Consider the following 13,680-nt stretch of genomic DNA (forward strand, 5'->3'; position numbering starts at 1 on the left):
TTGGGGGTAAGATTAGGACTGTAATCCCCAAGTTATCTCAGGGTAAATGCTGCAGCCGCAAGCACCACTGGAGAATATTCTCAGGGCAAAGGGAAAATGGGTTAAGCCAACTAAGTTGTGGTTCTTTGTTCTAGTGGCCCTAGGAAACTAACGCAGAGGGCAAGAAATAAGATATATTGATGTTGTTTGCATCTGCATAAAGAAAACAGAAAAGAATGAAATGAAGATCAAAAGTGACTACTTGATTGGAGGTGAGCGGAAACAAAATGGATGAAGACATGATAAGAATAAGATATCTCAGTGTATTCCTTTTTATATTGCTTTCATTTTTTTTGGAAATAATAATTATTAATTAACATCGTAATAAAAAGTAATTAGATAGGGAGGTGTTAACACCATTCAATGCCAAAAATTAAGGAGTCCTGGCAATTGCTGGTTTTTATCGGAATTTCAGATCTAACCACTCAGTGCTTTAATCCCCCCACCTACCATTTTTAAAGCAGGATTCTAAAGCATATTTAAGAAAGCTCGTCTATTCAACTACTACCCAACAAACAGACCAGCTTTTCCTTACTGTTCCATAAATATGTCATATTCACCTCTACATTCAAGTCTGTTCATGTTTTTCTCTCTACCTGAGATTCTCTTCCTCTGCCTTTAAGCTACTACAAATATAACTTACAATCAGTTTGGTTCCGATATCACCTCCTACACAAAATATCTTTACCATCAGTTCAATGATTGTTACTGTTTCTAACTTCAATTTTTAACAACTTGTACTATGTCAAGCAAAGATTGATTATACATCGTCTTTTTTTACTATTTTGGGAATTTGTCTTGTCTTACCAATTTCACTAGATTGTAAATTCTTCGAAGGTAGGAGCAGTACCTTATATGTTCTTGCAGCATCATCATTCTTTTGGCCGTCTTATCTCATCCCTAGTTTCAATGACCACCGCTATTTAGGAAAACATCCAAATCTGCCTATCTGGCCCTGACTTCTGGGTCCCTTCTCCTACCATTCTCCCTTTACCAAGTTCTAATCACGTTAGTCTTTCTCTTTCTGTGAACGCATTAAGCTATTCTCCATGTTAGCATTTTTGTACTTCCTGAAATCTTCTTCCCCTAGAATTTTACCAGGATAGATCCTTCTCATCAGTCAGACCTCAGTTCAGACATCACCTCCTCAGAGAGGTCTTCCCTGACCTTTCCTAACATAGCCTCCCAACTCCCAATCCTCAGGTACTCTATTATATTACCCTTTTTGTTATCTTCACAGCACTTATCATCTGAAATTATCTCATATACCTATTTACTTTGTTACTGTTTGTTCTTTCCATGCATTGTCAAGTTAATCAGAGAACCTTATCAGTCTTTTTCACCAATATAACCCCAGTACTTACAACAGTGCCCTGGCATGTGGTAGATACTTAGAAAATATGTGTTGGATTTGGTGAAAGACCAAATGATGGGAAGAATTAATAGTTAATATTTTGTAAGTACTTTGTTATTTGCTTCATCAAATCGTATGCCAGCTTTTGATCTGTGGCAGCTGCAGTACATGCAGCTGCTGAAATGGGTTTACATATTTCCCAAAGCATAAATCTCAACAAGACCCCAGGAAGCTTGTATGAACAAACTCTTAGAGCATGTGTAGTTCTAAATACAAATAGTGAGTATCCAGTCAAATGTGACATATTGAGCACATGTGTTTATTTTTACTGCCCTCCTAAAATGCCCCTAGAATGAGAATGAAGGAATTTTAAAAAGGCATAAGAACACAAAGACCAAAAGAATGGGAAGGAAGATGACAGCAGACCTGAGACCTCAAAAACTTTTAGAACATAGAAAGCAGACTGAAGAGCCAGGAGAGTTGAAAAATCTGAAAACTAAGTGTCTTTTGGGGATGTCAGTGAAAGAAGCCAATTTGCACATCAGAACCCCAGCAAGTTTCAGGATCTGGAGATATGAGTTTGGGGATGTGGAAACACACTAACATGCAGGAGACATGGAACTTAAAACAGGGTAACTGATTTCAAGTTTGGAAAATGAGCATTTAGTTCCCTAGAGTAGGTCACATCCTCTCTTCTGAGCAGTTACAGCATGCCCCAGAATAGCAGCTGAGCTGTTGGCTGTGTGAGCAGATACTCCATATTGGAGAAAGAATAAGAAGGACTTCAGGAAGGATTTATCTAGGGAAAAACAAATAGGCCTGATGACTTAACTGCATGGAACAGAATATTTAGGAGATGTTTTACAAATATATTATATAATTGAGACAAATCTTGATGTGACCACAGAAACAAGCACATAAAAAAACAAGAGAGTAATCAACTCCAGGTCAAAATAAAAAGTTGTACAAGCAAGGAAACATTCATTTTAGCCTACTGGACTTAGCAGTGAATAATACGTACATAGTAACAAAAAGATAAACATTAAAGAATTTTTTAAACAACAGTGTGCTATGATTATATTGAGGCAATGATGGAAGGAACAAAGAGATGCTGGTTTAGTGCTAAAGGCGTGCTAAATCTACATCTTCTGGAACAGGAAGTCAATTGAAAATAGCTAACAGCATAGCAAGCAGTAGTGGACTAAGCATACTACAGTGATTCTCAAAGTATAGTTCACTTTCTGTGAAGACAAAACTATTTTCATATAATACTAAGATATTATTTGCCTTTTCACTGTGTTGACATATACACTGATGGTGCAAAAGCACAGTGGGTAAAAACTGCAGGTGATTTAGCAGCACAAATTAAGGTACTGTCAAAATTAACTAGCAGTCATTGTGTTCTTCACTACCACATTCTCAGTTTTTAAAAATTTAGTTTTACTTTAAGAATCATCAATGAAGCAGTAAAAATTATTACTTTTATTAAATATCACTCTTGAGTCCACATCTTTTTTACATTCTGGGTGGTGAAATGGGAAGTAGCACAAAGCATTTTTGATGGCTATGGAAGGGCACTTGTATGACTTTTTTGTTTTTCGTTGAATTAGGCACTTAATGCATGAAAGAGTATTTTAACTTGAGAGAGCAACTGACAAATTATGGTTATTTAGACTTTGGTATTCAGCAGTCGTTGTCTCAAAAACAAAGGAAATAAACCTGTCGGTTCAAATTTAAAAAGCTGAAAACATTTGTTGCCAATAAAAAAATTTGAGTTTCAAAGGAAAAATTAGAGCTTTGGAAAACCTGTATCTCCCACAGTAAGTTTAGAGCTTCTCAATACTTAAAGAATTTTTGATGAAATCAGTGATGATATTAACAAATGTGATTTTAAAAAAAATGTCATATAATAATGTGTCAAAATTTGGAAGATCTGCATTACTCATTTCTTAAATCACCAATGGGTGATATTATCTATTCAAAGTTTAAGACAAACAAAGAGTTTTAGTATAGCAGGGTATAAAATTTCATGGGTATGGTTTCAGGTTTCACATTGCAACTAACCTTTAAGAAACTACAGCTACTTAAATTTTGATGTAGTGTTAAAAAGAATAGCCACATTATCTGAAAAGGTTATTAAAATATTCCTCCTGTTTCCAACTATATATCTATATAAGGCTGGATTTTTTTTAAGGCTGGATTTTTAAAATTTACTTCAACTCAAACAACATATTGCAACAAACTGAATGCAGAAGTAAATATGAAATTCCAGCTGTCTTCTATAAAGCCAGACATTAAAGAGATTTGCAAAAAATGTAAAACAATGCCACTCTTCTCACTAAATTTTTTTGAAAATACAGCTATTTTTCATAAAGTTACTTGTTAGCATGTTTATTATTGTTATTTAAAAATGAATAAGTAAATAACTATTTGAAACTTTCTCAGTTTTAATTAATCTACTTTTAATCTAATATGATAGTTATAACTCACATAGACAAAACCTCTTTTGGGCCTTAATAACTTTTAAGATTGTAAGGTGGTCCTGAAAAAAAAAAGTTTGAGAACTGTTGGCATATTTTTTAGAAATCTACAGATAAATAAATAGGAAACTGCAAAAAATAAGAAAGTGCTCCATTTTTTAATACGATTTGATTTTTAATGCAATGTATCTGTATTAATTTGATAAAACAAATATATGTAACGATTTCAAAACAAATAAGTACTTTCCCTTATGTAAAATAAACATTACAAAGTTATCTCATTTCTCTAGATAATGTTTCTCTTCCTTACTAAAATGAGAATGGGAACATCTATGATTCAAATACCCAAATTCCCCACCAGAAGGGTTTTTGTCCTTACTCAGATGGCCAGGATGGCTTCAGCCAGCCCCAGAGAACAATCAGTAACTGTTACTCTGACTTTAACACCCGTGACCCACTCAGAAATGCACTGGTCAGGATGCCTTCTCTAAAGGTATTAAAATTTACCCGGCTACCCTAAAGCCTTTTGAGGGTAAGAAAGAAAATGTACTCTCTTCAAACGTCTATCCATGTTAGGGAATGCTTTCATAGAAATGCCCTGGCCCAGCTACATGTTTTTAGAATGCCAAATCCTCATGACGCTTACAGAATGGCAGTGATTCATGGCTCAGCAGAAATGAGTCAGTGATCTGGGGAAATGGGGCAGATCCAGATGATAAAGAACTCACCTTTAATGCACTAAGGATAGATAGCTTGCCAGATCTGCTAATTTGTCTAGCTACCTAACCTAGGAATGAAGACACTGAAGAGACACATTTTTAGATTTAACTGGGCTTTTGGGTTGCATATTACCATTCTGCTGTTAGGTTACCTTTTTATCTAGAATATGGCTTAGATAAATATTATGACTCATTGTTTTAGCACATTAACAACTTCGAAATGTAATTTGAATGTGTTATTCTGACTCACGAGTAATGATGTTCATTAAAAGAATGATTACTCAGAGCCTTTCTTTAGCCCTGCTCCAGTCCTTGCAGCGTCCTTGTCCCACCTCTTATTGTTCCCTCTCTTAATACCATGTTCATTTCCTTTACAGAACCTATTTATCACTTCTAACTATATATTTATTTGTAGGTTTATTTGTTTACTATCTCTTTCAAAGCAATAAACACCACAGGGCAGAGATTATCATGTTTGTTTTGTTTACCACTTGTTTATCTGGCTCCTAGCCAGATATGACACATCATAGCTGCTCTAAAAAAATGTTTGTTGCATAAATGTTAAATGAGTGAATTTAAATCAGGATTATAATAGCCTCAAGTCTATTTCGTTTTCATTTTTCAAGAAGGCTTGGTGTCTAGAAAAGATCTTTCCTTGATTGTCTATAATCATCTTCATCTAACAATGACTGATCTCTTAAGTGAAGAGTAAGGCCTGAAAGAGCTAATATTTAATTACTGACATCTTCAGCTCTTTCCATGCATCAGAGTGACTATATACAAAGGGCAACTGGAGTATATCGGACAATAAGATAATAATAGACATTTTCTAACAGAACTCAAAGATATATTGGATTTCATGACACTGTTTGGTGTTTGACTGTTACTCAATTAACAAATAAATTTTCATATCTAATTGGTTATATTCCACTCATGGGAGTGTGGGGGTACAAGTAGGAAAGATTTGTTTATATTTTAAATTATATTAAAAGTTAGTTCTTCCAGGAGGTAGCTTCTTGATAACTTAAGAAAAACATAAGCAGTTGGCTAATATAAAATCACCAAGACTACTCCTTACCACATAGCCAATTTTAGACACAACAAAAAGATGAATAAATGTGAACATGAGAATAATTCTTAAAATAATTATTTAAAGGAATGAATACTTTGGGCAGGGCTGACTAGAAACTTATTTTTTCCTTCTAGAATTCTTACTTTTTCTTTTTCTCATAGTACTTATAACTAAATTATTACATAATTTACTTCTTTATTAAATTTACTGTTTATTGTCTATTTCCTTCTCATCTAGAACAAAATATGGCAGGAAATTTTGCTTTATTTACTGATGAATCCCAAGTGCCTGGAATAGTTCCTGATGCACAGTGAGTGCTGAATAAATTATTGTTGAATGAATGAATGAGCAAATGAACGTACTAAATGTTCTAGTTTTGTTGTTGATGCAATCTACTTGAATCTTTACAGTGTTATATATTTTAAAATATATTTCTCCCTTTCTTCTGTTTGCTACATTAATCTTTCAGAATAAATTATTCCATTTATTTAATCTGGAGCCTCTTTCATGGTGTTGACTTTATCTCAAGAATTCAAGTTTTGCTTAATATTATAAAATGAATATTATTTGTACCACATTAACAGAGTAAAGGGAGAAAAATTATGTAATAATTGTAGATGCAGAAAATATGTTTGACAAAATTTAATGTTCATTCATGATTTTTAAAAAAATCTTAACCTTCCTAAACAGAAGGTACTTACAACAAAATCCTACATGTTGGCAATTAATGGAAGTCATTCCCTTTAAGATCATAAACAAGATCATAGTATCCAGTATCACCATTTCTATTCAACATGTACCAGAGGGCTTAGCCAGCTCAAGGCAAGAAAATGAAATATAATATATAGGATTAGAAAGGAAGAACCCCCCCAAAATTTATAGATAAATCTTCATGAATGTATCAAAGTTGTTTGTTAGAAAAGCAATATACAAAGTTAATTGCATTTCTATACGTAACCAATATAGAATGTAATTTTTCAAAAAACTGTTTATAATAGCATAAAAATGAGGTGCCTATGAATAAATCTAATTAAAGATTTATAAGATTTAAAGAAAAAATTAGAAATCTTTATTGAAAGACATTAAAGAACAGCTAAATAGATGGAGAAATACATCTGACTATAAGGCCTCAATATTTTAAAGATGTCAAATTCTCCCTGAATCAATCTACTAGTTCAATGCAATTCTGAAAATCTGAAAAGATTTTTAAAAGATTTTTGGAATTTGACAAGATGGTTCTAAAATTTACATTGCAGAGCAAAATGTCAAGAAGAGTCTTAAATCCTTGAAATGAAAAAAGCGGAAATCAAGAACTATGAAAATCTATTGTAATGTGATAAATAAGCCAAGGAAAAGAACAGAGAGCCTAGAACTAGACTCACATATTTGTGGAATATTGATTTAGGATGAAGTTGGCACTATAGATCAGTGAGGAAAAGACGTACTTTTTAATAAACTAGAACAACTGGTTATCCAACCTAAAAAGGGGTCCCTGCCCTACACCACACATGAAAATCAACTTTAGATGTACGAAAAGCTTAAATGTGAAAGGAAAAATTATAAAACTTTTAGAAGACAATATACAAAAATATCTTTATGACTTTGAGATTAAGAAAAAATTTTTAAGCTAGACATGAACTATAAAAACCAAAAGTATAAAAGAAAAATTAATTAATTTGATACTAAAATTAAGAGTAGCTAATTATCAAAAGATACCTTAGAGAATATAAAAAGATAAATCAAATTGGGAGAGGATATTTTTCACCACACATGTTACATGATTAGAATCCTAATCATATTTTTTAGAGTCTTACAAATCACTAAGAAAAGAAGAAAAAACTGACAGAAAAATGAGTGAAAGATATAAACAGATCTTTCATAGAAAATGAACACTGAATGGCCAATAAACGTATTTTTTAAAATTCTCAACTTGTTAGTAACTATAGGAACAAAAATTAAAATTATAACAATACTTCATACCCATCAGACTGGCAAAAATTTTAAAAATCTTATAATATTTATATTGGCAATGATGTAGAACAACCAGAACTCTTATATAATGTTGGTGGGAATGTAAATTGAAACAATTCCTTTGGAAAATAATTTGTTATTATTATAAAGTTGAGGTTGTACATACTCTGCTAGCAATTTCATGCCTAGACTCATGTACCAGGAGAATATATTAAAATGTTTATAATAACATTGTTTATATTAGGAAAAAACTGGAAACAACCCAAGTGTACATTAATAACACAGTCCTCTAGCTTTACAGTTAACTACTATATAGTAATGAAAACTAGTGAATTAGAGCTGTATGCAACGACATAGATATGTACTTTTTTAGGAAAAAAATTCAAGTAGCAGAATATATACATTATGATTTCACATACATGAAAATTTTAAAACGTAAAACTTACTAACATTTTTATTAAAAAAATTTTATTATGGAAATTTTCAAACATACACGAAGTAGAGAGATTGCTGTAATGAACCCCATGCACACATCACTTAGCGTCAACAAATTATTAATAAATGGCAAATGCGTTTCTTTTATATTCTCCTCTTCTCCCCACCTTGGGTTATTTTTATGTAAATCCAGGATTTTTTTCATTTTTACCTGTAAGAATTTCTATACCAATATTGCTTAGGGCCATAAATTAGCCTGCTTTTTCATTTCAAAACAAATCCCACCTCAAAGAACCACCTGCTACTGTAGGTTGACTACAACAGAAAGAGTCTGTGAGAGGTGTTCAGTCTTGTGAGAAACTGAGGAGCAGGTGCTAAAATGTTTACAGGAGATTGCAATATCTGGCTCAAGAAATGGAGCAGAGAGGTGTCCCTCTTGATTAGAAGGTCTCTGAAAAATTGCAAAAATGCTCTGCACAGAAACAGCAGGTTATTAAAATATAGATGTATAGGCTTCACCCCTAGAGATCCTGAATCAGTAGGTCCAAGGTGAAACCCATGAATTTACATTTCAAGGTCCCAGGTAATGCTGACCTACTTTTAGTAGCTTGTTCTCAGAGTCTCTCAAAATCTAGGCTCTGACTCCCTCTTTGGACTTATCTCAAACCATTTCCTCCTCATTCTTTAAGTTCTAGTGATACCACTTTCTTCAATTCCTTTAAGTCAACAGTTGTCTTGTTGCCTCAAGGGCTTCAGATTTGCTATTCCCTCACTCTGCAACAATTTCCCCATACTCCACTTTTCTGGGCTAACTCTTAGTCATTTTTATGTCTCAGCTTAAATGTCACTTTTCAGGAAAACCTTTCCTAATCTCACGAGGTTTGATTTTTTTGCTCTATGCATCCTTGTTTATAATATTTATTATAATTATAATTATAGAATTATTTGTGGAAATTTTATTTATTGTCTGTGTTCTTTACTAGACTTTAAGCTCCATGAAGGCAAGGAATTTTTCTTGTTTGCTGATTTAATCTTAGTGCCTATGACAGTACATGACACATAATTGGCACTTTATATTTGCTGGATAAATCAATGAATGAATGTATCTAGATCCCAAAAAGAAGAAGAAAAAGCTCCTATATAATGTAATATTTTAAAATATTTACATAATTTTACATTATAATCATACATATAGTTACTTATAATATTTTAAAGAATTTCTCTACATCATTTAACATATATATATATTTTATAACTAATTTATTTCCTTGGCACAATACTTGAAGGCATAGGTCTAGAAGTAGCAATAGCAAAATTTAACAGCCAAAGCAGGCATTGACATTTATAAAAGGTAAATTTGTGCTGCTTCAGAAGGTTTTCATAAGCAAACAAACTTAGTGTGACCCAGCTGTACATTCCTAGGAAAAGAATTTGGAGTCAGGATACAAAAAGGGATCATGGCCATTTGCTGTGAATTCTTGCAGACGCTTTCATCTGTGGGTAACACATGAATGTATTTCATTTTCTAAGACAACTCCTCCAATGAAATTACATTCAAGATCAACAAGCTTTCAAAAATGTTAGTGTTATAGGAGCCCACCCCTACAAAACAAAAGAATTTCCACCCAATTAATTTGGAAATCAACAAAGATACGCAAAAGTGATTTTTCAAATTGATCAACTAGGCTTACAAGAACATAGGTAAAATACTGATTATACACAGGGGCAGTAGATAGAAAGTTAGACCTCAGCTGCCAGGAAGACTAGTTATATTTTCTTGCAAAAATAGCAAAAATTCTTCTTGTATTGATTGTGGTATACCCACTTGGCAACCCAAAATGTCTCACTGTTATTTTAATGAGTTATTTTAACGAGTTTTTAAAGAAATCCTCTGGACTAAAATCTGCTCCTGGGTTCTATAGAGATGTCTTAGGAGTTTCCATGGTGAGGAGGTAGGTAGGGCTGCAGGCTGTCCCCACCCAACCCTCCTCTATCCTAAAAGCACTAATTTTATCTTTTAAGAAAATTTTATCTTTAAGAAAAGTGCGTGCGCGCGCTTGTGTGTGTGTGTGTGTGTGTGTGTGTGTGTGTGAAGTATGTATTCAGTAACACTTAACAGATTTACCGTGAGGAGAAACATGGGTGGAGGCGTTACTGCTAAAGAAGGTGGAAAAACACTACTCCAGTCTAGCACTACTAGAAGTTAATTCCAAGTATTACCTGTATTTTTAGTCCTTTTGTAATTACAGAGATATTGTGTCAAACTTTTTTCAGCATCCAGGTCATTTCTTGGACCGTCCCCAGTTCCACTGCCTTCTTGTTTGACCTTCAGTCCTGCATTTCTGACAGCCTGTTGGATATGTTCCCTTTATCCTCTCACACTCAAGTCATGAACCTCCTCCATAAATCAGCCACCTCTTTCATTTTCTCAGTCTTTGCCAGTGACCCCGTCGTTCTCTCAGGTGCCCAGCTTCAAACTTGTGGAGTAATTTTTTTACTCATTCTTCCTAGCTAGTTAGTCACCAAGTTCAGCTTTCTCCAAAATATTGCTCACTCATCTTTTCTCTGCTTTCCCACTGCCCCTAGCCCAGCTTAATCAGAGCATTCAATGCCTGGGATAACTTCCAGAGCTTCCTAAGTGACTCACAGCTCTATTCATTTCCAGCCTAACTCATTCTTCCAGATTAATTCTACTTAAACACTCCCTTTCATATTGTTACTTCCTTATGCACAACCTTAAATGGTTTCCAGTGGTTTTGAAACCAAGTCTATTCTGCTTGACTTTCAAGCTCAAAATCATTTGGCTCCACACTTCTTTCCAGTTAGGTCAGTCTCCTCCCTGTCACATAAAAATATTATTACAATTCCAGCCTCTGTACCTTCATATGAACATGTTAAGTTGACCTGGTTTAAAACAACCCATCCCTCTGCCTACTTCTTCAATTTTTTCCCTCATCTTTCCTTACCTGTTATCCCATGTTCTTCACATAGCCAAGTGTTTGCAGTTTCCTGAAAACACTTATCTCTGTGCCTTTGCACTTGCTTCTTGCATCCTCAGTCTACTCAAACTAAAGAGGCATCTTTTGTGTTAACTCTTATTTTATTCTGTACTCCAGGCAAAGGAATCACATCTTTCTTTGAGTTGCCATTGCACCCTATACATACTTCTATTATAGCCCTTATTAAATAATATTGCAATATTTTAATTACATGTTTGTATGATGGTTCTATTAGATTGTGAGCTACCTTCCCAGAATAGTTTTAGACTTGGTTTAAAACAAGGTCCCTGACCTCAAATAACTAACAATTGGTTTGTACTCCTGGTGAGTCACTTTGGTAACTCAGCAGGTATTTGTTGAATGAATAAATGAATGAATGAGTGATTAAATTTCTACCTCTATCATTCAAAGCTCAACTTAAAACCCCTTATGTCTCTGAAGACTTCTTTGACCTTTCTAGTCCTCCATCCAGTCTCTGAAGCCAGATAATTCTTATGGTTGGTATCATAAAAATTACGATAATTTCTTTAACTGGATGGCAAGCTCCTTGAGGGCAGGGCAAATATTTATATTGTCTCTGTCACCGCATTGATCATAGTGCTGAGCACATAGTAAAAGCTAAGTAAATATTTGCTTGTTTATTAAAGTTATGTAAATTCTATGCTTTGAAAAATAATGACAGCTAGTAGTCTATCTGGAAAATTTTAAATGTTTTCTTAATATAATTGCACTCATGAAATTAAGTACTAATTCATTCAGAAAATATTTAGTGAATACCTACTAATTTCCTGGCACCAAATCACTAAAGAAATTCTTCTCAGAAAAAATTAGTGTTGCTTCATGGAAGTTGTGTACTTTTTTTTTCACTTTTAAATGTGAAAATTTATAATTGGTTAACTAAGTAGTTTTTGAGTGACCACTATATTACTTTGTTTTCTGGGGAATGGGACCTTATCATTCTTCCTGGTTGATTTTTCTCATGGGAGCACTGAATTGTTTTTTTATATCTGAGATTGTTGTGGTCAAGAAAGGAGGAGATCAATGCTGAATGACCTGCTAATTTATGTTGTTAGTCCAGTCTATGTCTGGAAATTAGTGGATTGCATAAGACTAATCTAAGTCAGCTTTGTGTGTGTACTATAACTTGAGTGCTCACCAGCTTACTTAGATTCACCAAATGCCACTGAGTGATATCCATCATGGTGCTGTAATGACATCTTGCCAGTATTACTGACCAGAGTCCCAGGGAGTGTCATCAGGCATGCTTAGAGTAGAAGAGTAGACACTGCCCTGTGTTATTCAGTTATAACCCTTTGCTATATCTTAAGTCAACTGTCTTAAATCCTAATTTAAATCTAAGTTGAGTTTCTCGTTTTCCTGTTTCTTTATGCATTAGTTTACTCAGCATTTCTCAATAAAAACTATAGGTCAGAAGCTGTGTTTGGTGCTCAAGATATAAACATAAAAAAACAACAGAACACCTGTCCTCAAGGAGGTCATTTAGGTAACCAAATAGTAAGTATATGCTATTGTAGAAATAATACTTAATATTGCCTTATATTGACTTTGAAAAGCAAAATTCAATATGTGAATATGTCTTTGGACTAGAATCCCTTGAATCAATATGTATATATTAATGAAAATATTAATACTAATACTATTACTATCCTAAGTATCAATATTCTGTAAGAAAAAGATGAGGCCCTGCTTCCATACCTTGAATAAGTGTTTAATAGTAATGAAGTCATATTCTAGTAGTAATTAGGTGATTAGGAAGGTAAAGTAACTCTTACAAGACTCTAAATACCAGCAGTGCTCTACTAAAGTAATATACTCAAAATATGTTCTTCACATATTTATTACATTATAGTATTAGAAGTAGCAAATGTCACCCTCGGGCTATAGCTGGATCCATGTTTCATGGAATCTAAAGCTCTTAAACGTTGAAGGACCACACAAAAAAATAAAATTAGAACACAAAATTAGATATAGCTTATGAAATGAGGAGCCCTGAAGCTTAAGCTTCATTTGTTTCACAGAAAAGCTGATTGGTAGGCACATAAAAAATGAATATTCTCTATACTCATCCATCATATTAGAGAAAGACTTGGATATTAGAGAGAATAGTATTCATTAAGCTGATATCAAAAATTTATATAGTAAAGTTTATATAGTAAATAAAATACCTGTAAAATGAATCTCTAAGTTGACCTTAGCCATGACCTTATTATATCTTTATTCTATCAGCGTTTACTCTATTATTTGGCTTTCTTTAAAACTGAAAAAAATATCACAGGTATTCATTGAGTAGAGATCATAAATATCTTTTTTTAAGCTTCAGCCTGTAGACCTGTGATGTCTGATACATATTGGGCACTTGAAATGTCGCTAGTACAACTTAGGAACTGAATTTTAAATTATTTTAATTCTAATTAATTTAAATTAAAAAAACTGATATTCAATTCAATTATTACAAAAATTTTAAGTATGTTCAGAACAACAATCTACTTTTCAACTATAAATTTTATGAAATCTAAATGCAGATTAAGTATTTCCTAGGAAAATTTAGCAGCCAAATTGAGATGGAAGTGTAGAATTCACACTAGATTTT

At 33.3% G+C, this 13,680-nt stretch overlaps 1 protein-coding gene across 2 annotated transcripts in view; it reads right to left on the bottom strand.

The window, feature by feature from the left end:
• MYPN (myopalladin) overlaps positions 1-13,680 on the bottom strand; it is a 76,428-nt gene that overhangs the window by 47,629 nt on the left and 15,119 nt on the right. The window lies entirely within an intron of this gene.

Source organism: Pteropus alecto, unplaced genomic scaffold (assembly GCF_000325575.1).
Source record: "Pteropus alecto unplaced genomic scaffold, ASM32557v1 scaffold155, whole genome shotgun sequence".
Taxonomy (NCBI): domain Eukaryota; kingdom Metazoa; phylum Chordata; class Mammalia; order Chiroptera; family Pteropodidae; genus Pteropus; species Pteropus alecto.